This window comes from Python bivittatus, unplaced genomic scaffold (assembly GCF_059951505.1).
Source record: "Python bivittatus isolate LINGU-HERP-01145 unplaced genomic scaffold, Pbiv_v1 ctg000060_np1212, whole genome shotgun sequence".
Taxonomy (NCBI): domain Eukaryota; kingdom Metazoa; phylum Chordata; class Lepidosauria; order Squamata; family Pythonidae; genus Python; species Python bivittatus.
Window position 1 is genome coordinate 17,546,884 of NW_028277044.1, and position 10,242 is coordinate 17,557,125.

At 43.1% G+C, this 10,242-nt stretch overlaps 1 protein-coding gene and 1 long non-coding RNA gene across 7 annotated transcripts in view; one reads left to right on the forward strand and one right to left on the reverse strand.

Moving 5' to 3' along the window:
• Positions 1-3,400, reverse strand: part of NCK2 (NCK adaptor protein 2) — a 68,670-nt gene extending 65,270 nt beyond the window's left edge. For 2 of the 6 annotated variants that reach the window (XM_088136570.1, XM_088136574.1), the window contains exon 1: positions 3,252-3,400. The gene's annotated coding sequence lies outside the window, so the exon portion shown is untranslated. Of the gene's footprint in view, positions 1-2,581; positions 2,956-3,247 lie in introns of those variants that run through there. The other 4 variants (XM_088136573.1, XM_088136568.1, XM_088136572.1 and 1 more) reach the window with 3 other exon arrangements.
• Positions 3,401-3,695: 295 nt separating this feature from the next.
• Positions 3,696-9,393, forward strand: LOC148216447 (uncharacterized). The gene is made up of 3 exons (XR_015795409.1): positions 3,696-4,036; positions 7,913-8,062; positions 8,722-9,393. It is a non-coding gene; the product is annotated as an uncharacterized LOC148216447 (long non-coding RNA).
• The last annotated feature ends 849 nt before the right edge of the window (positions 9,394-10,242 follow it).

Genomic DNA, 10,242 nt, shown 5'->3' on the forward strand with positions numbered 1-10,242 from the left:
TGAATGTACCCTACATGAAAAACAAGCTGAGTTTAGAGCAGGGTAACCCACAAAGGATCAAGGAATCATTGTTTCCTTGATCCAGCTAAACAGTACTCAGTGGGATCAAAATCTACACATACATAGAGTAACTGTTGTAGATTTCAAGAATGCTTCTGATTCAGCAATCATTTTGAATATTTTTATACTCTAGTGAGCTGATGCCTGCTCTTCATTTATTTCAGGTAAAATCATTAATATAGCTTTTACATGGGGTGTAATTAGGTCCCTATCCTAACTACACAGTGCTTGAAATGATATGAACTAAAATCCTAACAGCAATATTACGGCTTCCTAGATGTGCCCAAAACCCAACCATACAGCTGGAGGGTAGGCTGGAAAAGGTGTAACCAAGTGTATGGTTAACAATAACCAATTATTGGTTGAAGAATATTATTTTCCTAGCAAGCTTACCTTCATATATATTTCATGATAATTTTCAATGCAGGTGGAAACAGCCTTGTGTTTCCTTGTTTCTTCCCCTAAATTTTTATTCTTCTTGGGTTATGAGCAAGCTAAAGTGGCAATAAGGCAGCAAAGTAAGGATACAGATGATCAACAATTGAACTTTCAAAGGGAAGAAAAAATAGATATATCCATCTCAGAAAACCTGCCAGATATCTTTTTTTACTTCCTCACCCCAAATACAGGACAGCATTCACAAAACCAAGATCTGATGTGCATCTATCCACAGTATTAGAGAGCAGATTTAGTAGTATCCCAAATATGGAGCATATCTGTTCTTCTGGATTAAGACTGTTGTATGTGATTATACTGTATCTTCTACAGAGAGATCCACATTAAATTCCATACTATTACCACTTCTTTTATTATAATTTCCAGGCCATTTGGAGCACTTACACCTTTTCACTTCTGCAGGAACAGAACAATTCTATCACACATAATTGGCATAATTTTGTGTGACTGCATGAGTTGGATAGCAGACAGTAACTAGATTAGCTTTTATGTTGGCTGGTGACTGACAACTGACTAAAATTTAATTCTTATCCTGTTTGTATAGTGTACCCTATAATGAGTGATGCAAGAATTTACTAATTTTACACTATTGTTGTAAAAGTTTATTTGGCTGGGTTTGGGCTGTATTATTAAAATATTGTATTTTATAGTATAATATAAATTGTATATACTTGTATTAAGCAGTCTGCAGATCCTGTCTTACTACCATTTAATATTATAGAGTGCCTATATCATATCATAGATATATTTCATAATTTTGTGATTAACTTTGTACTGTTCTGTACTCTATACTAATCAAAGTTTGGAAAAAGTTGAGTGATAGTATTTGGGCTTGCTTCTGCATATAAATCTCAATTGGCTATATAACTAAAAACAAAAATCCCAACTTTTTAAAAAGATGCACAGTCAATCTAAGAAAAAAAGAGGTCAAAATTATCCTAATCTTATACCCTTATACGACAAACCTGATTTACTACAAAAAATATGCATGGGATTAAAAAGGCAGCAAGCAACTATCTCCATTAATGAAAACAGTAGTGTACAGAAGTGTAGAGGGTTCTCAGGACAACTATCCTGAAAGGTAGGCCATATTTATAACTGTGCAAATGAAGAGGAAGCTCCTTAATCACAATCCAGTTTAAGAACCGACTCCATGCAAGGATGTCTCCATTCCCACCCCATACAAAACAGCAGCTGACAAAAACTCAGAGCGCAGGAGCCACAGCTACTCCATCTTAACTTCCAAAGGGCAGGGCTAGAGAAACACTCCCGGCCCTCACTCCAGCTTACCCACCGCCTCATCCCTACCTCCCTAGAGCATTACTCCGGGGCCCATCGTCCCCGTCTTCCTATTTCAACACCCCCACCCACCCACACCCACACCCCCTTCCCACGCTGCAGGAGAGCCAAGGCGGGGGACTCTTCCCGAGCTGCAAATCCTCCAGGAGGGAAGGGGGGTGGGGTCCTACCTACCTACCTACCTACTTGCCACTCCGCGGCGTCTCCCCCGATCCACCTGGTTCCCCCTCACAGAGCTTCGCCATTCCCACCCACTCAAAGCGCCTCTTCTCTCCCACCCAGTTTTTTTTTCTGCCAAAAAACCCACCCCTTTCCTCTCACATCCCCACCCGAAACTCCTCCCTTCGGGGGGAAGCAACACTCTCTGCACCCCCTCTCCCTCTCCAGCCCCCCGGCCAAAACTACGAGTTCTCCTCTGCCCCCCCCCCCCGCCAATCCCTCAGTTTTAGGCGCTTCAACCCTCCTGCCAATGTCCCCCCCGCCGTGCCCGTCCCACCCCCAGATCCTTCCCCCCGCCGAGCCGAAGGCGAAGGGCGGGGAAGCCCGAGCCCCGGGGTCTCCTCCCACCCGGCGCGCTGGCTAGGCCCAGCGGCGGCGGCGGGACGGGGCGGGAGGCGCCGGCGGCGGGCTCCGCCGGGCCAGAGTCGGAAGGCGCTTCCCGCAACTCCTCGGACGCCCCCCGAGGCGGCAGCTGCTGCAAGTTTATGGCGGCTCTTCCCTGCCTGCCTCCCTCCCTCCCTCGGCGCCTGCCCTCTTTCCTCCCTACCTGCCCGCCTGCCGGTCTCTCTCTCGGGGCTCGGGCCCAGCGGGGGACGCGAAGGGCAGGAGGAAGAGGCGGCGGCGGCGGCAAGGAGCGGGGCAAGACGCGGGCTGCCTGCGCCGGCGGGCTTCGCTCTTTGTCTCGGCGGCGGCCGAGCGCTGGGCTCGTGGCTCTCCCCTCGCCTTCCTGCCTCCTCGCCCAGCGGCGGGCCGCGCTCCGGGAGAGCCGCCGGCCTCGCCCCGCTGCCTTTTCGGGCTTCCCTTCCCCGCCCGTTCCCGGTCCGACGTGTCCAAGGCCCCGCGCTGCCGCTCAGCTCAGCTCAGCTCAGCCTCAGCAACCCGGCGGCGGCAAGAGCTCCCGCCCCTCCCCTTCGCATAGATAGGAGGCAGGCAGGCAGGCAGCTCCCTCCTCCTCCTCCTCCTCTCCTCCTCCGCCGCCTGCCCCTTCCCTTCCTTCCCTTCCTGCCGCCGGGATCGCGCAGGGGAGAGGCGGGGATGGGAAGCCCACGAGCCCGCCCACCCATCCCCCGCTCCTTCTCCCTTCTCCCGGGGAGGAGGAGGAGGAGGAGGAGGATCTCTTGCCCCAGCCGCCTTCTTTTCGCTTCCAAGTCCTGCTTTCCTCCATCCGGTCGGGCAGGAAACGCCGAGGGGAGGTGGGGGGGGGGACACGCACATACACACACGGCAATTGGGGGCGCGGAAATAGTCGAGTCTGGATTTTTGCGTGTTCGCTTCTCCCCCTTCCCGTCGGCAGAACCGGAGAAGTTTGCGTGTCCTCAGCCCGCGGTTCTGCTCCCCGCCCCCGGCACGCGCGGGGCCGGGCGGCGAGGGCCGGGCGGGCGCGGGATGCCGGCCCCGAGGCATGGCTCGCGCCTGTGCCGCGCCAGAGGCGCCCTGGCCGGGCGGTGGGTCGTTCGGGCAGGCGGCGCCTCTCCAGGCGCCCGGGCTCTGCGGCCGGGGGGCTGCGGTCTCCTCTTAGCTGCGCCCCGCCTTGCGCTATTTTCAAGGTGTGAAGGGGGGGGGGGAGGCGCTCGGATCGGAGCTGGACGGACTCCAACCTGCGATTTGCCAAACTAGCTCTTCCGTTTCGCCGGTGTGAGCACGCACGACAAAATGCTCTCGAATCCGTGCCATATTTTAATCTAAAGAAGCCCAAAGCCGCGCCTCCGGCAAGGCATAATTAGAAATCCTGCTTCCCCGCTCCTGCTTCCGCTGCCTCAAATGATGCTCGATTCGGAAAAGAGGCGGGAGCAACGTGTTCTCCTGTTGGCTTGTTGGGCACGGGAGACCGGTTTTCCTATTTTCCCGGAGGACCTGGATGGATTGAGACGATTCCAAGTTTTCTGCCGATAGACGGCCGCCTAAAAAGAGGAAGCGGCCGACCTTGTGCCATGAACGGCCACCTTAGAGAAAAGGACTTTCAAGAATAATCTCAGAGTCTCCGAACAGGCTGATCAGGCAGGTTGTGATGCCGCCCTGAAATCACTTCCTTCCCGAGGATATTCAGAAGAGAAAAATCATTTATCTCCAGCTGTGGGTGTGTTTTCAGAAGAAAAAAAAGGGGGGTTGGATGGGCTGGGCGGATGTCTAAACAATTAAGCCAAATAGCAGCGGTAATAGTTAGCAGTGGGCAGAATTACTAAAAAAAAAGATACACAGATCCATAAATATTACATATTTAGTTCATTCCCTATCAAGTTAGGTTAAAAAAAAAACAATATAAACAAAACCTACAGACAGTCCTACTGCAAGCAAAATGCTGTACAAAGATATAAAATCAGAGTCAGCAATGCAGTGTAGTAATAGAATTATATAAAGTAGCTATATAAAAGTACTAAAACTGTAGAACACTGAATAGCCCAAAGTACTTCACCAAGAAATAAGTTCTAAATTGTTCTGTGGGGCTTTCTTCCAGGTTAGCATGGATAAGTATAGATAGATTTTTTTCAGTGTTGTGGACTTGTCTAACCAGATTCCCTGAGTTCCTCTGGGAACATTCTTAATTTACAAGAAATGGTATATATTTCAGTTCTGCCAGAGTTAACAAAACTATTTTGTGTTAATATTGAAAGTACTCTCCCTTCTTTTCGTCTTCAAAGCGTACAGAGTTTGTAAGAATATAGTTGGGAAAAGTTCAGTTAAAAATATACTGTTCTCAAAACACAAATGCCTTTTCCTGTTATGTATGTTATGTTTCCAATGAGATCTATGGAAGTTATGCAAGAGAACAAAGGCTGAGTGTCCATTGTTCTCTTAGTTGAAAAAATAAATGAAAGAACTGTGCTAGGAGCTAATTTAACAATTAAAAGTTATGCTATCAATCAGCTGATCACTGGCTTGGGGAGAAAATTAAGTATAAATACCAATGGGCCATATTCTTTGTGCCCTTGTTTCCTAATTAGCATTTCTTAGTAAAAAAAATTTGTCCAACTTTGCAGAGGATCTCTGATATGCTTCTTGAAATCATTTAGAATTAAACATGCTTGTAGTCATAAAGTGATAATCCTAAAACACAGGTTCCCCAAAAGCAGACTTTGATGTATAGCCTGTGAGAAGGGGTACTACAGGCAGCCCTGAACTCCTTTCTATAGCTTGAAAGCGAGATAGTAAGACTGCACTACCAGAATTTGGCAACAGTTTGTCCAAAATCAGCCATGGCCATTTGCTGCAGCTAGTTTCTAGCATGAAATTAAAGAAATAAGTTACTCGTAAATTTTCGTAAATTTACTCTTGTCAAAACAGTGAAAATCACTTGCATGATGTCAAGACACCAGTGCCCCATCCAGCGATGTTCTTGCCCACGCTCAGAAAATGGACCTGGCTGGAAAAAGTTACCTGCCTCAAACAGAAAACTTTAATGGCAGATTTAAACCAAGTTCAATCTTATGCAGTTGAACCAAAAGGAAGGGCTATTTTGGCACAAAATCAAGCAGTAAATATATATCACTGCAATAAATAGAACTTAAAAGGCTCTAAACCTTTGATACTTGTATCTGTGGAAAGCACACATATAATTGACATTATTGCTACAAAATAAAGTAGTAAAATAAAAAGAAATTAAGAATCTTGGACATGATTTCCACTCTGAGGGGAGACCATATCTAAAATATGTAATCAGTTACCACTGAATCAGTATGATTTTGGTTGAAGCTGACAATAACATAGCTGCTTTTCTCACTTTACTGCCTGACTGCTGCGTTGTCAGTGAAATTTACTAACAGGGTGAGAGAGGGGATAATTTCAGAATGGAAAACATTTTCCCACATCCATGCATATGTTCTTAAAAGACTCATCTTTATATTTCCAATATACATTGGGGAAACATTTAGATGCTGTTGCAATACGTATTTTTTGGTATTATAAACAATACTTCATGTTTATATAGCAGTGATCCCAGGGAAAAGCGTGTGACTACAGATTGGGTCTATCTGAGGGCTAGCATACATGGAAAGGGAAAAAAAACCCCTCTTTGGGAACAGCAAACCCTTTGTAATAGCATCAACTTAAAATGTTCCAAAATGAACTGGGACTGCAGTGCCCAGTGCTTTCGGGTTGCATGGCATTTGTCTTTGTACAAACCTGATTGGAGAACAGGGGTATAATTCTCCACTGTTACGTTTGCTGTTGTAAGAATTTTACTCTCGCTCTTTTTTCCCTAATTGTGGGACCATGATGAACATTGCCAAATCAGTCGGGTAAGCCCTGCCCATGAATCGTTTGCCACATGTTAAGAGTCAGCACCGAGGAGACTTGATAGCTCCCTCTCTAGGAAAGCTGAGGTTGCCCTCTGACCCAATGAACTTCGTGGGTCCTTCTCCTAAGACGACTCACTGGGCTCATGCATTGTGCTAAATCTCAGTTTGTTTAAGTGTGGATTACTGAGTAAACAATAGGCTAGGTACCACAGTGTACTGGACGCTAAATGGAGCTAAATCAAAATGGGTATGTTGACATAACACTCTAAGCCCAAAGCAAAGAAACTCTTCTGCTAGTTGGCTGCGCTGCGGGGACAAATGGGAAGGACGATGGGTGCAACTGTTCCTGGGTTATGGGCAATACCTGGTATTTGAATGGCATGGTAGGAATGACACTCCAGAAAGGGTGGGTGGGCCAGACAAAAAACTAAATGTAATATAATTTTAATTTAATTAGCATCAAGTCTAATTAACGTATGTCACTCAGATAATGCATTTACCTTTATATCACAATCTAATTCAGTAACATTTTGAGATCTCTGGGGCCTAACCCAAATTTTTCAGGCCCCATGCAATCAAATCCCTTCCCTTTTTTACGTGTGTTGTATGTAATAGGCTATGATTGCATGAGTGCAACTGACATCTTGACTTTTTTGACCCCACTCCCGCAGACACCCCTGTATGTAGCTCTGTGGCTTAGTGCAATGTCTAAACTCAGTATACCCAGGACCATGCAGATCAGCCCTGAAATGTTTTTAGTGAGTTTTAAGGAAGGACAGTATTTAGTTTTTCTTTTTCAAACAGATTCTTTATTTATATGAATATAAAGAAACCTTTCTTCCTCACAATAGTTTAACATCTCTTTTATCATATTCTAGAAAATTCCATGCTGTATCACACCATTTTGTTGGACTTTGGGACATGCTTTGTTACGGATATAGAAGTGGGATAGTAATAAGAAGTAATCACCCAGAGTCACTTCTAGGGAGATAGGCGATGACAATTGTGAAATATAAAAATACACACATACATACATGCAGAGAGAGAAAGAGAGATTATATAGAATTGAACTAAAATCAGTGCACCCGATGCTGTGCAATCCCCAAATTCTTCAATTCCTTGAGCCTATTTTAAAACTGATTTGTCTTTCTGGAGAGATTTATATAAATGTCAGTTGTTTATCACAAATAGATAAGCAGAGAATTTACGTTTGTGTGTCATGGTAATCTAAAATGGGTGCAATAGCTGTCTTCTTGTTAATGAGCAGCATAGTTGTGCATGCTTGACTGGCCATTGCTATTTCACTTTTCCAGCATGCGAGAGTGCCTGCCAGTGGGTGTGCCAACAAGCCAAATGTCATCCCTGTTTTTTAAAGTCTCCTAACAAGCTAAAAATTGAAGGTATCTGGTTTGTTTGAGGGTGACAAGCAAAAGTTCCAGTAATGCTGAACAAATCAGCACTGGAGGTTGCCTAATTTGTTTAGCTATACAGCAGTTCTGCTTTATTGTATATCAACTAGCCAGTGAAATATGCAATGTCGTTCTTTTTAACAAAAATAACAGAGCCACAATTCATCAATCTAGATTCCTGTCTCACAGTCCATCCGACTGCTGACGAAATTAAAAATCGCTTTTTAATTTCAGACACACATATTGTTAGGAGGAAATTATGATTAAAACCATGGCTGCTTCTTCAACTAATTCAAGCTTCATGGGAAGCTAGGAACAGCATCACTGAAATCTGTGAAGAGAAACCCTCTTGAAATTAATGAAACTTAAATTAATCATGACCAGGTATGGATCCAATCAACTATTTTTTTCAAGGGTGGGACTGAGCAGACTCAAGGTTATGGGATCAAGTCATCTTATAATTAACCAGTATTGTACTAAGAAGCTGCAGCTTCTACCCTATAGGTAGCAATAACTACAAATATTTAAAATTAAATGTATGATAACTACATGATTCCAAAGTGTGTTTTATTTTTAACTAGTTTATTTATTTAAATGTTGCTTCTTCATGACAAAAAAAGCAGAATTAAAAATAGCGACAACTACATTCATGGAAACAACCTATCTTATCATAGGTACAATAAACATGATTTCTTAAGACCACAGTAACACTTATGAACCTAGCTCATTTTATGAATTAATCCAGAGCTTTGAATTGGTATCCAATTCAATAGATTTCATTTTTTCAAAACACCATGTAAATGTTTCATTCGGGTGGATTTGAAGAATTGAAAATTAGATTATGCTTATAGCATTTCTACTACTCTTCATCTTTCAGTTAGCATGTAATGCTGGATTCGTGTGCCACGTGAAAACACGATCAAAATTTTTAAAGAATCCCTGCAGAGTTTTATGCTAAAGATACAAATGGGCTTTTATTCTCCAGAATTCACTTGGAAGCTTTTTATATTTTCTATTCTTGAAACACTCCATTTATATTTCAGATTGCAAAAGTGGTTTGAAATGAGCAGAGGTTCACTGCCACGTGTCCCGTTCCCCCTGCAAAAAAAAGTTTTCAGTGTGATCAAAATAAATAAGAGGCAAAGTCCTGGAAGGCTTGTTTCCCTCCTTCTGTCATCTGGCACTGTAAAACTACAGAAAATCATCAGAACAAAACAAAATCTGCAGTGAGCCCGTAAGGAGTCATATTGAATCCAAAGCCTTCCTCTGTTGCTGCTCTTCGTTTCCCTAAGCTGAACAAATGTCCTGCTAGTGTCTTCCTTACAAAGATAAATGTAGTGGGGTTTATGGGATTTGGGGATTTTTAAAATAATAATAAAATTATTATTATTTAATAAAATAAATAAATGGTTCTTATTTGCAGATGTACATCTTGAGCATGTTGATGTCCAGCATCTTTAAAGTGCATCTCTTTCTGTAAGCCAGTTGTCAAAAAACTGGAAATTTTTTATTACTGAAGTTTAGGTCCTCTTCATTCTATGCCTCACAAGCTGACAGCCATCAAATGCCACTAAGACTCACTAAAGTAAGCATTTTTTTAGATACCAGTGTTCTTTGAAAAACAAATCCCATTATAACGGTACAAAGTTCAGCTAAAAAGTCATCTCACACAACAGCTACAGTAATATATATTATTATACTAGCTTTACTGATTTTTTGGATAATATGTTTGTAACAGAGATAATTATACCTAAGCCTTACTGATGTAAATTATGTGTTGTTATCTAATAAAATAACCATTTTTGAAAATATATAATGAAAGTGCAGAGTTTTAGATCAGTGGTTTCTTGTCAGTCTGTTGGAGAACTTTGATCAATTATGGAAGAAGAAAGAAACATCCATAAAGATCTATAAATCCACTGAATTCCTCAATACAGTACCCAATAGACAAATATACTTCTGATTCTTGACAATTGTCTAATACACAAATACAACAGTTAGGAAAGGGGGAGATAAGACTTCAGACCCCCCATAGAATGTTCTGCTTCTTCCCTAAGTTGCCATCTGTTGAAAGGGAGTGTGGTATCATGGTTAAGGTATAGAATGGGAACCAAAGAGAGTAAGTTCAAATTCATAGCAACCAGTGTCTCACACTGGTCTGGGTCATTTATGTTGCTATTGTGAGGTTGAACAGTGATTCCAATGCAAATAGTCTTCCATGGCAGCAAACAAGTAAGACACTCCTATGGTCTGAGTCATTTGGTGGATCTGTATACTATTGATTGATTGATGATGTGCCATCAACTCAGTGTTGACTCTTAGCGACCATATAGATGAATTTTCTCAATGATATGTTCCCAACCTGATACTTCAGGTCTTCCAAGGATGGACCTATTGCCGCTATAATTGAGTCCACTCACCTTCCTGCAGGTCATCCTCTTTTTCCTTCCACCTTTCCTTCACCTATTTATAGACTTCTGAAGAGAGCTAGTTCTTCATATAATTGATGGCTTGTTCTATGACCCATTTGTTTTCCTGACTAACCATGATATTCTTGGGAGTCT